The sequence below is a fragment of the Ochotona princeps genome, chromosome 15, assembly GCF_030435755.1.
Source record: "Ochotona princeps isolate mOchPri1 chromosome 15, mOchPri1.hap1, whole genome shotgun sequence".
Lineage (NCBI taxonomy): Eukaryota > Metazoa > Chordata > Mammalia > Lagomorpha > Ochotonidae > Ochotona > Ochotona princeps.
The window spans coordinates 25,921,538-25,937,074 of NC_080846.1; the positions used below are offsets into that span (position 1 = coordinate 25,921,538).

Consider the following 15,537-nt stretch of genomic DNA (forward strand, 5'->3'; position numbering starts at 1 on the left):
TGAGGAAGGATTCCACATTCCTTGCTTATCTTGGTTTGCCAGTCTTCATCCGCTCTCCTCAGGTCTGGGCTCTAACCTTGGTGCCACCTGTGACAACCAGACCCCTACCTTGAATTATGTATGGGTTAGTAAGTCCGGGGTCTTGGTCTATGGGGATTATGGGCCATTGGCACTAAAGGCCATTAGGTCAGCAAGCTCACACAGTTTGTTAACTGAACAAGTAAAGCAAGAGTTATAATGGCGGAAAGAATTGTAATTAGCAGTGAGCCAAGTTTACTCCATTTATGTTTCAATTCTACAATGGAGAAGTGAGTATTTCCAAAGACAATTCTACAAATTGTTTCACCTTAAGACAGGGCATTATCCATTCAACGTTGCAGCCTAGAATTTCTCAGTAGGCAACACATCTTATGCAGTAATATACTCCTACTACAATTCTTATTCTACAACTTATCTATCACTAAATGGGAGAAATGCATCAAGAGAAAAAAAACATGAAGATCTAAAACAAAAAGTTTTAAACATTACATTTCTCTACAACTGCAGGGTCTGCAACTTCATAAGTGATCAAACAATAATCAAAAGTATATCTTTATGATGTTAGTGAAATCAGCCTATATTTCCTCTAGTTAGAAATTATGAAAGCAGTTAAAGCAACTACATTTTCTATGCTCTAAAGAGTTGCAAGGACAGGCTAACCCTTAAGGTCAGAGTAACTATAATCTTTTTGCCTTAGCAGGATAGCCTTTAGGGTCCCAGTAACAGGATAGCTTTTAGGGTCACAGTAACAAGATAACTTTTAGGGTCCCAATATCAGGATAGCTTTTAGGGTCCCAGTAGCTATACTTTTTGTCCTAGCAGGATGGCCTTTAGGGTCACAGTAACAGGATAGCTTTTAGGGTCCCAGCAGCTATATTTTTTGTCATGGCAGTTTTAACCCATACTCCCATCATTTCCATTAGTTTGTAAAATTCTTATCAAGCCATTTCCCAGAAAGCATGCTAAATGTCCGGGCCAGATTTTATGGGAACGGGTAGGTACACAATAAGGTGTCTGGAAACAGCATGGGCTTGATTGTACTCCTGTGTGCAGTTAAAGGCCGACTCACCAGGACATTATCAGTAACATTAACTCTTAAGCTCATGTTGGTTGTAAAAGCCATCTCACAGGGGCAGACAATGCCTCAATAGATTACGAAATTCTTAGTGGGGTGGTTGAGTGCCCATGTGAAAGGGGGTGAAAACTGCGTCAAGGTGGTCAGAGATGAATCCGCTAGGCCCTGCCAAGCAGCTGGAAGCTCCCCGGGCCCTGCCAAGCAGTGAGCTGTTCTCTTCACACCTTTGTGTTATTCACACCTAATGTACGGACCCCAGCAACAACTGACCATCTCTGTGATGGGTAGCTAATGTAAAAGCAGCAGGATTTTAGGGAAGAGTTGGAGGGCCAGCACAGTGGTCTAGCACTAATCTTCCAGGTGTGGCACCCTGGTTCAAGTCCTAGTTGCTCCACTTCCCTTCCAGCTTCCTGCTGGTGCCCTGGGAAAGCAGCAAAGGATGACTCAAGTCCTTTAATCTTGTTTTCTACAGTTTCCTTCAAAATTAATTAACTAATTTGAAAGGTAAAGAGAGAGAGGGAGCTAGAGAGACAGATATCCCATCACTGGTTTACTTCCCAGACCCCTCTGGTAGCCAGGCTTGGTCCAGGCTGAAATCTCAATCTGCGTCTCTAAGGTGGGTGTCTGTAACCCAACAACTTCAGCCATCATTCACTGCCTTCCAGACTACTTGTTAGCAGGAAACTGGAATCAGAGGATGGAGTACAATAACTAACAAGCTGGAAAAGTTAACATATTTATTTTAAAAAGTATTTAAAATATTGTTCATATGGTAGAAAAGTAAAACATTACCTCTAGCTTGTGCTATAAAATAGGAGCACTTAAGAATATTTATTTTCCTATATTTATTATCTGTTTTAAGTTTTATATTACAACAAAAATGTCTAATTCAGTCAGCTAATACATTTATGTTTTTGGCATTTTTTCCATTGGCCATTTACATGGTTATTATTTATATAATCATGTAATTATGTTTATTAAATGATTATTAAATGTTGTTATTTTCTTGCATTATTCTCTTCCACATGTCTCAGTAGCTATGCTCTCCATCTTAAAATTTTTGGAATTTTTTTTGTGCTGTCCAATATAAAAATATGATCATCATCATGATAGCAACTGCTATTTACTGTTTGATTTAAGCTAAGCATTGCACGTACATCCTGATAAAATGTGTATAACTCTGAAGGATAAAGTAGTGTTTTCATGTACAATTTTCAGGTACAACACTGAGGCTTTGAGAGGTTAAGCATCTTGCCCAAGGGTACTCGACTGGCATGTATAAAATTCCAGGTCTCAGCTATTCAAGAGTGTAAAATTCTTTACCTTTGCTTCTCAAATCCCTGGGGATCCAAATACATATTCTCTCAAAAATTTTAAAAATATATAATAAATACAAGGAAACTGGTAGGAAACTTAAGTTATCACAATTATATAGGAAACCCAAATTAAAATACACCTGTGTTGTATTAATTTTTAATGATTTAGGCTCAGCAAAATAGTATTTTGTTACATTAAAATTAATTTTTACTATTTCTGTGCACTTAAATATTTTGTATTATGTATTAGTTTTAATGAACATACTTTAAATTGTAAACACTTTGGTTTTCATTCCTAATTTTTCAGTTCAGCATTCAGAAAAGAGATAAAAGTATAAGTACTTACACATATTAGGGTAATTTTATAATAAACTTTATCATATTTGGTATTTATAGTAACTCTCTGAAGGTGTTTCTACATGACCAAGCTTGAGAAATAGCATATAATTTGTAACACTGCTAGATAACAGGGACTTGATAGTTAAATCAGAATTTTAATTATTTAGGTTCTTCATATTGATTCATCTCTTTAAAATCTGTTGGACTTACTCTGTAGACAAACTAAAATTTTAATTTCATTTGAAAAGGAGAAAGAGAGATGATGAGGGAGTGTGTGTCTTTGTGTATGAGAGACTGAGCTAGGAACAAGTGCTCCTATGCACTGATTTACTCCCCAGGAGCCTGCAAAGCCATGCAGATCTCTGCCCGGGGCAGCGGGGACCCAAGCACCTGGACCCTCCACTGCTGCTTTGCAGGATGTGGGTCACTGCAGCAGGAAGCTGGAATGCAGAGCCCAGTTCTGAACACAGACACTCTGATACGGGGTGCTGGCATCCCTAATGGTATCTTAATAGCGCTGTCAAATGCCTGCCCCCACAAATATTTTTAAAAATCACACTGATTTAAAAAGAAGAGAGAAGAGGGAGGCTATGGAATGAGAAGACTTTAATTCTAATACTGTGTTATATAATGTGTAATCTAAGGCAAGCTCTCTTTTTAAAAATTGATACTTACTTACTCATTAACTGATTCATTTAAAGGAAAGAGCGACATGAGAGACAAAGAGCGCAGAGGGAATTTTGCTAGTTCACTAACCCCAGAGGCCTGTGACAGCTGGGCTGGCCTAGCATGAGGCCAGGAGCTGGAATTAAATCCAGGTCTCCCGTGTGGATGGCAAGCATGCCAGGTGCATGTCAGCAAGCAGGGTGCAAGCAGAGAAGCCAAGTCTTGAAATGCCACTCTGACATGGGATGTAGGCATCACAAAAGGAGGTTTAACTTGTTGTGCCACAAGTTCCAATTAGACAACCTCTTGAAAGTCCCCAGTGCCATACACTAATGTGAATTTCTTGTTATGTACACTGTATTTCAATAAAAATGTTTAAGTAAAACGTTAGGGACAAGTCAGTACTTCATCTGTAAAATGCAAACAGCACCCCATCAGAATAATGTTGTACGGATTGAGTGAAATCATGTAATTACAATGCTTGCAATTTTGTAGATGCCAAATTAAGTAGTGACTATTCTCTGGCTAATACTGACCTCTTATTGTATCTCTAATTACTGATAGAGTTTCTCTTGTGCTGCCTGGCTTACTGCAGCCACTCAACTTTCCAAGGACTTACACTCTTCCCTCTGGTTCCTTCACTTTATTTGGCTTCTCCTTTTTACATTACCTATTTTATAGATGATAGTGACCCATGGAAGCACTGGAGAATCATAACATCTTTAATGCTCTGCTCAGAATATTAAGTGGTTTGAATATGCTGTAACTAATCCCAAAGGTTCTGAGTAATAGAAATTCAGCATGAGAGTAACACAAAAGTTCACAGAAAATTAAGAGAAACAGTTACACTGGTGCAAAAATTTTGAAATCCATGCAGTTTTTTTCAAAATATATTGTTTGTGAGCATTCTGAAGACCCTTCATAAAAGGACTAGAATCCCTGAAGGGCCCACAACTTTAAACTAGAAATCTATTACATACTTACAGCATGAAAGAAAACTAAGAACATCGTATTATCACTACATCGAAGTTTTCTTGAGAACTAAATGACAATGTGATACTCTATAAGATACATGTAGAGTACTTCAAAAAGCTTGTAGAAAGTGAAGATGAGTTTATTTCGGTGCAAAAAATTAGACATTCATACACATAAATTGTTCATGAAACACATACATACTCTATAATCTTTATACCTGGTTTCAGGCAGAGTTCCTGAATCCTTGGAATTACCTGTGTGACAGGAGAACCTTTCACCCCAAAGGGATTCTTGGTGGGCTCCTGAATGGGTAGCCTCAGTCTGAGGGGGGCTGGTTGCCAGAGAGACAAACCACGTGAGTAGAGCTGAACTTTCAGTCCTTCAGCCCTAATGTACAGGAATGAGAGAGGGGCTCAGGGTTGAGTTGATCAACAGCGGCCAACAATGTACTTCATCATACTTAATGCTCTGAAGTCTCCAAAAAATCCGAAAGGTCTGGGATTTCAGAGCTTCCACAGAGCTGAACACAGGCAGGTTGCTGCAGAGTGCTGCCCCTGGACTCTCTTATTCAATACCTCCCCCTAAGCATCTCTTCCACCTCGCTGTTCCAGCTCTGTCTTTTGCACTATCCTTTACAAATGGGTGAACCTAATAAAGTGTTCTGCTACTCACTCTACTGAATTGAGCCTTTTGCAGGGGTGATAGTCCATTGGTCCTAAGTGTAGGTGACAGCCTTCTGATTGTGACTGGCAGAAAGGAGCCGTGTTGTGAACCTAGGTCCTCCATCTGTGAGATCTGATGATGTCATCCCCAGGTAGAAAGCATCTGCTTGGTGTTCACTGCAGAACTGTTTGCTTAGTGTGTGAGGGAGAAAGAACTCACACATCAATGTCAGGATTGGTGAATTGTGCTGTATGGAAAAAGTTTGATGTTCCCTATATCTCAGAGACAAAACTCAATGTTTGCACATAACAAGTGCAATTGTATTTGAATAATGAACAACAAATACAAAATCAGAACAGATCATCATATCAGGACAAAGCAGCATTTCATTACACTATTCTTTAGTTATAGAAAAACACTCTGATGCTCTTACCTGGGTTACAGGTCAAAAAAGACATAGAAAATAATTCAAAGTTGTGGGAAATCTCAACTATAGGATCCACGACAAACTGTAAACTGTCCAAATTCTTTTACTGTATTTCCACAGTCATTGTGGTATTTCAAAAAGGTGACAAGCCCAACACATGCTGACCATATTTCATACTGTATTGTTGTAGCTACCATAACATGGTTTCACAGAAGGCTTAAGTTTTAGTAATGACCCTTAAACAATATAAAACATCTTTGTGTAAGTACACAACCATCTCAATCTGCATGGAACATTTAGACCCACAAGGTGATCTAAAAAAAGAATGTTTATAATGGCACACTTCCTCCTTACCAAAATGATGGCTATATTAAAGATGCTGCTCATTTACTGCCACAGACTATAGTTTTACAGTAGCAAATGAGTCAGTTTCAGTACGCTATGCCCTAGGTTTCTGTAACCTTTCAGATCTTAAACCTTCATGATTCCACAGTTTCTAAAAATACCCATAGAACCAGAAACTGTGACCCAGAGGTATTTCTTCTGTCACATAAATTGAGATAGCAAGTTAAAGGATTTATGTCTTTTATATTTTGAATGACTTCAAAATTCAATACTAGTATATTTGACTAGCTGCTGACTTTTCTTAAACCATGGTAACTTAAGGTATCCTGGTAGTGATATATTTGTATCTCTTACTGCACAGACCTGTGATCCTACATATTTTGTTGTATCATGTATACTATCAGCAAATTTCTAATGTGCTGTTTGAGCACTAATCCATTTAGAATTAACCAGATAATGCACAGGCGTTTCCTTTTTGAAACAAAATACTTTTCAGTTAGTAACCAAGTTACCTTACTTTGGATTTCAACAGCTATTGAATTTTCTGAGGTGCTGCAATTTTCTGTGCTAAACTTTTGGGTTTATTTTCATGCATTCTAATATGCAATGGATGCTTAGAAGTGATCATATTAGTTTTTTGTTTAACTCCTTCCAAACTGAACTGCATATCCTTTTATTAATTCTCCCAGTGTCATGGTTTTCAAGCAAAGTGTACTGTTTCAGATGTAAGTTCAAATGCTAACTGTTCAGTTTACCTCTTAGACTTTGTAACACATTCCACACATTCATTCCTTAAGGGACTGTGTATATGGTTTATTAGCAGAAAATTCAGCATTTTCTAGGAAACAGAAATTTCCTCAGCTCTATATGGGGAAAATGAAAAAGTTTTCAGAAAAATGGAATTAGGAGATAATCTGCAAGACAAATATTTTAAAGTCCATGTCAGTTTTTTCCCCACTACGTACTTCCCATTAATCTGATGATTTCAGGTTTTTGTACTGGCCCCAGTGAGGTAACCTAGTGGCTAAAGTCCTTGCCTTGCGTGGGTCAGGAATCCACAGGGGTGCCAGTCTGTGTCCCAGCTGCTGGAATCCCCATTCACCTCTCTGCTTGTGGTCTGGGAAAGCAATTCAGGATGTCCCAAAGCCTAAGGATCCTGCACCTGTGTGTGAGACCCAGAAGAAGCGTCTGGCTTCAGATCAGCTCAGCTTTGGGTATTTCAGCTACTTGGAGAGTGAACCAGTGGATGGAAGATCTCTCTCTCCTTATTTAAATCTGATTTTCCAATACAAATAAACCTTTAAAATTAAGAAAAAAATTGTACCAAACATATATTTTTAAAAACAAAAATTATTTGAAAGACAGATTTTGAAGAGACAGAGAGTGGCCTTCCATCTACTGATTCACCCCACAAATGGCCACAAAACTCAGAGCTGAACCGATCTGAAAACAGAAGCCTGGAGCTTCTTCCGGGTCTCCTGTGGGTACAGGATCCCAAGGACCTGGGCGATCCTCTGCAGCTTTCCTAGGCCATAAGCAGAGACAGATCAGTGGTGGAGCAGCCACGACATGAACCAGTGCCCATGTGGGATGCTGGCATTGTAGGGTGGATAATTAGCTTGCTGTGCTACCCTAATAGATATATTTTTTCAATCCCATTCCTGTAAAGCTGCCCAAGCCCCTCTGTAATTCAGCAATTTAAAATCTGCAATATGAGCAGTTTTATGGAATGAATAAAGTATAAAATCAAATAGCAAATAGGTTATAGGTTAAGCATGTATTTCCTGAAAGCAAGAACTATGGAATGGAATCAGCTTGAAGCAGAGAGCTTTTAGATGTCTCTGCCAGGTCCAAGGTTTTTGGGTGGTCTATATACTTAATAATCTGTTAATTTCATTTACACTTAATTTCACTTTTAGTTCCTCATTTAAGAAACAGTCCAATGGGCAGCATTTGAATGGCAATCCCCAAGGCTATACTTGTTTAAGAGACACAAATAATTTTTTCATTGACATGCTACTGCGCACACTATTTCTGCTATCATTTCAGTATTTAACCTGTCTTCCATTTAAAAAGATTGTAAATTATCACTGCCAGCACATACATATATATATTAGTTGATTATATGTGAGCCTCAATGACATACTGTAACAAATTCATCTGATAACTTTTGGAGGAGGCAATTTCACTAAGTGAAATATACCATGTAATTCACATGTATGATGGAGAAACTGTTATTTTGATCCAGGAAGCTTTTTTTTTTAAGATTTGTTTTATTTATTTGAAAGGCAGAATTAGGGCCTGGCGTGATGGCCTCGTGGCTAAAGTCCTTGCCTTGAACGTGCTGGGATCTCATATGGGCACCGGTTCTACTCCTGGCTGTTCCACTTCCCATCCAGCTCACTGCTTGTGGTCTGGGAAAGCAGTCGAGGACGGCCCAAAGCCCTGGGACCCTGCACCCGTGTGGGAGACCTGGAGGAGGTTCCTGGCTCCTGGCTTCGGATCAGTGAGTACCAGCCGTTGCTGTCACTTGGGGAGTGAATCATTGGACAGAAGATCTTTGTCTCTCCTCCTCTCTGTATATCTGCCTTTCAAATGAAAATAAGTCAATCTAAAAAAAAAAAAGAAGAAAAAAAGAAAGGCAGAATCAGAGAGACAGGGATAGAGAGAGAGAGAGAAAGAGAGAGAGAGAGAGGGAGATTCCATCTAGTGGTTCATTCTCCAAATGGCTACAACAGCCAGAACTGGGATAGGCCAAAGTCAGGCGCCAAGAACTCTACCTATGTTTCCCACTTTGGCGCAGGAATTCAAGCACTCGGGCCATCTTGCACTGATATCCAGGCACACTAGCAGGGAGTTGGATAGAAAGTGGAGCAGCTGGGTCTTGAATGCAGACATTAGCATCACAGGTGGTGGCTTAACCTGTCATTCTACAATGCTGACCCCTTAGGGAAGTTTAAGCATAAACATTCAGTTGAATAGAATTAAGTATTTTCTTGACATTCTTAATCATATTGGAAGAATAATTTATTATGTGTGAAATCAGTTGACTTCATTAAAAACTTACATAACAATAACTCTACGATTATCTGTAGATACATACATATTTTGGCAAGAGCAGAGATGCTAGGTGCTAAAAGTGGATAGAGACAATGCATACTACAAATGCATGTAACTCTCTTGTGTGTGCAGGAATTCAGCTTGCTATGACTACTACCATTTCGGGTAAACAAAACCGTTAATGCTCTTGTCTGATGCCCTTTTATCAATGTTAATAGTTCTTAGAAAAGTCCAGGTACATTTCAATTAGTCACAGGCAAGCTCTGTCTGTATTCAGATCTGCCTCTGGTGACAACGCTAAATCTCTCTCCTAACAAGTTACTCCTTGTACTACCTGGGTTTGTCCTTTCCTTAGCCTCGGAGCACTTCTACCTTCAGTAGCTACTTCTCTCTGGTTCTTCTGAAACATACTACTAAACGTTAAGAATAAACTTGTTTGTAGGGATTTATTTAAGATTAACCATATCAACTCCTCTGCCTGGCATTTCAAATCTTCCAAAGTTTTTTCTCCCTTGTCTGTATAAATCCCACTTAGTCCCCTGTACTTATCTTATACCAGTTTTAGCCACTGATCCATACTTTCGCTCCTGTGTGACAGGCTTAGAACATCCCCAAGTTCACTAAGTCCAAACCTGCATTACCTCCAAAAATGACCACACTTGGAGTTGTGATTTTTAAGAAGTAATCAAAGTAAAATGTGGTCACATAAGTGAGCCCTCACCTCCAGTGACTGGACTCACACAGGCATGAAGAGTGAACAGGTGAAGACCCAAAGCACAGCCATCCAGGAGCCAAGAGGAAAGCGACTCAGGGGAAACCAACTCTGTACACGCCTGCATCTTGGACTCCAGCCTCTAGGGTTGCCAGGACTAAGTTTCCACTGTTGTAAAACACCCAGTTTGTGGTGTCAAATGGCAGCCCTAGCAAACTAATTCTACCTGACTTTGTTAGTTCTCTTACTGAAAATGTCCCTGTTTTATTTACACCTATTAGAACTTTGTGTTATTCAACACGAAACTAAAATTAGCCACTTGGTGAAGCTACCTATTCCTGATATAGCAGTGCTCTTTCAACTTCCCTCTTCTGAACTAGCAGAGAACTTGTAAGTCCTTCCTATCTCAAACAGTACAAGGATTTCATGAGTTAATACACAGGTAAAATGCTTAAGATACTGCTTGGCATATACTGGGTCTTTAAGCAATGGTTGTTTTCATTGCTGTTACTGCTAATATTTCCCAACTGTATTCTTCTCTAATCAAGTCATGTTATTACATGTTAGAGTAACGATGGGCACATCACACTTGGTGATATATAAAACACACTGGTCTAACCTATCATTGCAGATACTGTTGGAGCATGTTTATCTGCTTTCTAATACACACTACAAAGGATAAGATTAAAAATAAATGGCTTCCACGCTCAAGTAGCTTACAAATGGTCAAATAATTTTTCCATTTAGTTTGAAAAATATTTCTGAGGACTTATCATTTGCCAAACTGTTAGAAAATGGGGAATATAAATAAGACATAGACATACTATTACGATCACCTCCTCATAGAACAGGATCTAATTCTACCAAGATTAAGGGGAACAAAAAGATGGAGATTTTACATAACATGAGTCCTGAAATGAGCTCTGTGCTGCACAGCAGATTAACCTAAATATCAGCAGCGTTAGGGAACAAATGCTGACTACCCCCGATCCAGGAGGGACTCAGCTGCTTCAGTGTCTCTTGTGAGGCAGTGGTTAAGCTCCTGGCCGAGACAGGCATCACCTCAAGGGGCTTCAAGGGCCTCAGTTCCTCTTTAGCTATTACAGATTTCATTTCCTTGCCATATGTGCTTCCGCATAGGGTGCCTGAATGTTTTAAGGAGATGGCAAGTGGCTTTCCTGAGGGCGAGTGATCTAGGAGAGGTTTTGCATGAGAGACTCAAATGCTTTCTGTGACCCAGTCTCAGAGTACCATACTCTCTTCCATCTCACTCTATTCCTGTGAAAAGTAACTACAACTCACACAGGGCTAGTTTAGGCTGCCCCTTTGAAGCTGAAGCTCCAGTTCTTCAGGAATCGAGGATTTGGTATTTTGTGGACCTATTTTTTAAAACCACCATAGAAGATCACAGAGAAACATTAAGACATCTCTGAAGCAAAAGGTGGTAATCCCAGCAACAAACGGCAAGGATGCTAAGTATACAACAGCATGAAGTCCTGCACTACAAGGAGTGTCTGAGGCTTCAAATTTACCAAGGTGCTAGCTCATGAAACACCTGCCTTACACCTCACAGAAAATAATTTGTCCTTTTATCCTGCAGGTGATAAGGTCTTGTTATAAAGACTAAGTGAGGGCTAAATCACCTAAAATGTGCACTGTAGAAAGCGCAACCAAGTGGTAGTTTGGATGATTAGAGAAGGATAAAATTTAATACAAAAATATCAGTCCCTCTCAATGCTCTTTCCAAAGTTTACATTAAAGGTTATATGGGCATCATTGACAAAACGGCTAAAGGTGGGCCCCAGGCTAACTATTCAGAAGGGAAAATAGCAATTAGTGATATAGTTTTAGCTATAGCAAAGAAAAAAAAGGATAAAAAAATTGTGAGCGTGGTAATTATGTTGTGGTGTTTCCAGAATTTCCTCCAAAAATAAATATAGCCTTTTAATTACTACTACATAACAACCTACAAAGAACAAAAACACCAAAAATTAGAGTTACTACTGTTGACTTAACACCTTGTATATAAGCTGAAAAACCTTATTCACGGGATTTATACATTTTCACAAAATTGGAATCCCCTTTAAACTTGTTTCTTTGGCCTTAACAACGTATTTCAATAAATTTTCCTCCACATCATTTTTTAGCAGGTGAATTCTAATAATACAGTAAAGAATATTCTTTCAAACTGCTACCTCTTTATTTCCTAGTGATACATTGCTAGAACTGCTGGGTCAAATGTACAAGTGAGGCTTCTGATACATATTGTTAAACCTCTTTCAAGAAAGGTACTGCCAATTTAAACCTTGGGCGCTACAAACAGCTCCACTGCTCTGAGCCCTTGACAGTATTATCAAGAAACAGTCACTAGTTAGAAACCTGAAATACTAAATTAACATGTAACACATTTTGTCACTCACAAATTGGGCTTACTATTAACTTTTGTTACTACAGTTTAAAATTCTAACAAATAGGTTAGATGAAGAAACTGGTGTCCAGGAAGATACAAAATAAATCACACCACTTTTTAGTTTCTACCCTGAAAATACTTGTACTGTTTGCTTTTATTATTTATTTGCCAATTGCCTTCACGGATTGAGCTTTTTTCTTGTCTGTAATAACTTCACAGATTTCTCAGGAAATGTTATGTGTCTTCATTATTGAGGACTGGAAGTTAGGTATATTTCATTAGTTTTAACACTGATTTTTCTTGGATTTTACAAATCATGGAATACCTACGTAATCCTGAATGAGGATTTCATTTATTCAATGGTTGATTCATTCACTCATTCGCACTCATCTAATACCTCCTGTTTACATGTGACAAAACAGTGAATAAAACAAACGTGGTTCCTGTTCTCCTGAAGTGTACATTTTGGAAGGGTGAGGGAGCCAGATAAGAAGGAAGATAATGATGAATAATGAATGCCACTAAGGAAACAGAGGGTGAGGCAGCATTGTGGCACATGTTAAGCCATGGCTTAGGACACAGTCCTGGCTACTCTTTCTCGGTTAATGCACCTGGGAACACAGCAGACTGTCCAAGAACTTGGGTTGCTGCCACGTGTGTGGGAGACCAAGACAGAGTTCCTGGTTTTTCAAGCTTCAGCCTGGGTCAGCCCTGGCTGCTGTAGGTATTTGGGGAGTGAACCAGTGGACTGAAGACAATCTCTATCTCTCTGTCATTTTGCCTTTCAAATGAAATATTTTTTTAAAAAGGAAGACAGGAATATGGTAGAAAATAAAACGGAAAAGGCACCTACTGTAGAGGGTAGCCAAAGCCAGCCCACCAGACATGGTGTTTGAGACCCGTGGGATAAGAATGAATCAGGCATATAAAAGACACAGGGAAGTCACACTGCAGGCAGGGGGCCCTGGGAAGAGGGGGAAGGGCAGCAGTTAAGTTCAGCTAAGCACAAGACATCCTAAAAAGGCTCTCATAAGAACGGACTCTGCTTTTTTACTGCCCGACACCCTCTCATCCCCGGCTTCCCAACACTGACCAGGAATCAAAGTGAGGAACGCAAGGCTGGTTCAGAGACCTGATCCATAAAGTCCTCAAGAACTGAGGCTCCCACCAGCTTCCGGGGTTGCCTGCTTTAGGTTCAGAGAACTTACAGATGGCATTCCAGCTGCAGGGCATGGGGAGGGAAACAGATGACTAAAAGCGTGTATCTGTCTTTAAGACCTCCTCTGGAAGGGTATCTCATGACTCATCTTCTTATTGTACTTGCCAATATGGTCACGTAACTAAAGGAAGGCTGAGAAAGTCTTTTGGGCAGCCATGTGTCCATGTCTAAGACCATGACAAAAATGGAAGAATTGGGGGGGGGGGGATCAGCCTGCTACACACTGGGAATGGATTAGCACCCGACAAGCAGAAAGGAGTGAGCAGAAGGGTGGGAACAAACAGAAGCTGAGGTAGCAGGAGCCAGGTAATGCTGTTCTAAACGTCACAGTAAAGGCTTTGGCTGGATAGGGAAGCTATTGAAAGGTTTTTAAAAAGAAAGTGACACAACCAAAGATTTTGGCTGGTATTTGGAAAAAGTAGAAGCAAAGTTTTGGTATTGTTGTCCAGCAAGACAGCAGCTCACACAGGGTGGCAACATTAGTGAAGGCATGGGCTGATAATCTACTAAATGGTTCTAGCTGATGTGTGGCTGTAGGGTGTGAATAACCAGAGAAAACGGTGTGTTTTACATCTGAGCAAGTGGGATCATGGTGGTGCAAATCACGAACACCAGGGAGGCCAGGGGAAAGAAGGGTTACAGCATGGACAAGGATTCAGATGTTCTCTCTCACACATACTGCATTGCAGATGCTTGTCCTGCTTTTTAACTCTTTCAGTAGCACTCAGGTTTTTTTACTTGGAAAGGCAGATCAGATTTATGGAAAGGAGAGACAAACAGAAAGCTCCTCCATGCACTGGTCCACTCCCAAACGGCCACAATGGCTGGAACTGAGCTGATCCAAAGCTGGAGCCAGGAACTTCTTTCAGGTCTTCCATGCGGGTGCAGGGTTTCAAGGCTTTCGGCCATCCTCTATTGCTTTCCAGGCCACAAGCAGGGAGCTGGACGGGAAGTGGAGCATCTGAGATACGAACTGGCACCCATATGAGAACCTGGTACTTGGAACGTGAGGATTTAGCCATTGAGCCATCATGCCGGACTCCACCAATTCATTTTTTAGGGTAGTTTTTCTTTAATCCGAGACAGTAACTGTTTCCTAAGGTGCACAATGACAAAACACACACAAGGTGGGTGTTGTGTAGCTGCAGTCTGGCAATGCCAGATCCTATTCTGGAATACCCATCTGACTCGTGGCTCCTCTGCTCTGATCCAGTTTCCAGCTAATTCTCCTGGGAAGGCAGCAGAAGATGCTCTAAATCCTTGGGCCCCTGCCACCCACAAAAGAAACTAGCATGAAGTTTCTGATTCCTGGCTTCACCTGGCTCAGCCCTGGCTGTTGCAGCCATTGGGGGGAGTTAAATCTGCTTTTCAAATTAATAAATCTTTAAAACACACACACACACACACACACACAATGTTTTTCAAGAAAATCCACGCTTGGTGTATTTTTTAATAGTTTAAAAAAGCAAGTTACCAACTGGGCAAATTAAATCAGCACTTGAAATAAAGAACTTTGTGATATAATGGAACAATTTTTTAAAAATATCACTTCTTAAATGCTTACTAGAAAACCACAAATGCTAGCTAATTTAATATCCGTGAACATCCCTTGAGGTAAATACTGAGGAAATTTTACAACAGGTTTGGCACATGTAATAGAACCATTAAAAACACGTTCCTCCAGTGAATTCAATATAAACAAATATTCTCAAAACACAGAGCATCAGCGTATGTTTTCCAATACTTGTGCCCCACACACTAGTGAAAATGTCTGTTGTACCATTTCTTCTAATAAAATATTCAAGGGTCAGACCTGTCCCTTTTGGAAGTGATTTTCCAAAATTATTGATTTATTTACATGAGTTACAACTTGTGCTTTTTGGTATAAATATAAGGCTGATGAGGATGAGGTCCTCTAAATATCAAACTAATAGATTAGAGCAGAAATTAATACTGTATATGAATAAAATATCCCATTTTAAAATCATTCTACCTTAAGGCTTCAAATAATCTCAAGTTACTGTTTTTAAAAATAAAAGCCTTGTCCTGTTAGGATACACACACACACACACACACACACACAGACTCCAGCTATTAAATCTCGGCAATGAATTTACACAACATCCATTAACATATCAAAATACCTGACACTCAAAAACACGACAAAGTTACCTCTTATTTTATAGTCTACTTCTCTCTCCTGCTATGGCTTTCGTAAATAACATTCAGTTGGGCCTAAGTTATGTTGGGTAGGAAGAAAAAGGTGGTTTTGTACAAGGCTCAAAGGCAGC

The 15,537-nt window shown here is 39.7% G+C and overlaps 1 long non-coding RNA gene across 1 annotated transcript in view; it reads right to left on the minus strand.

Annotated features, from left to right (window-relative positions):
* LOC131482079 (uncharacterized) overlaps positions 1-15,537 on the minus strand; it is a 55,419-nt gene that overhangs the window by 39,016 nt on the left and 866 nt on the right. The window lies entirely within an intron of this gene.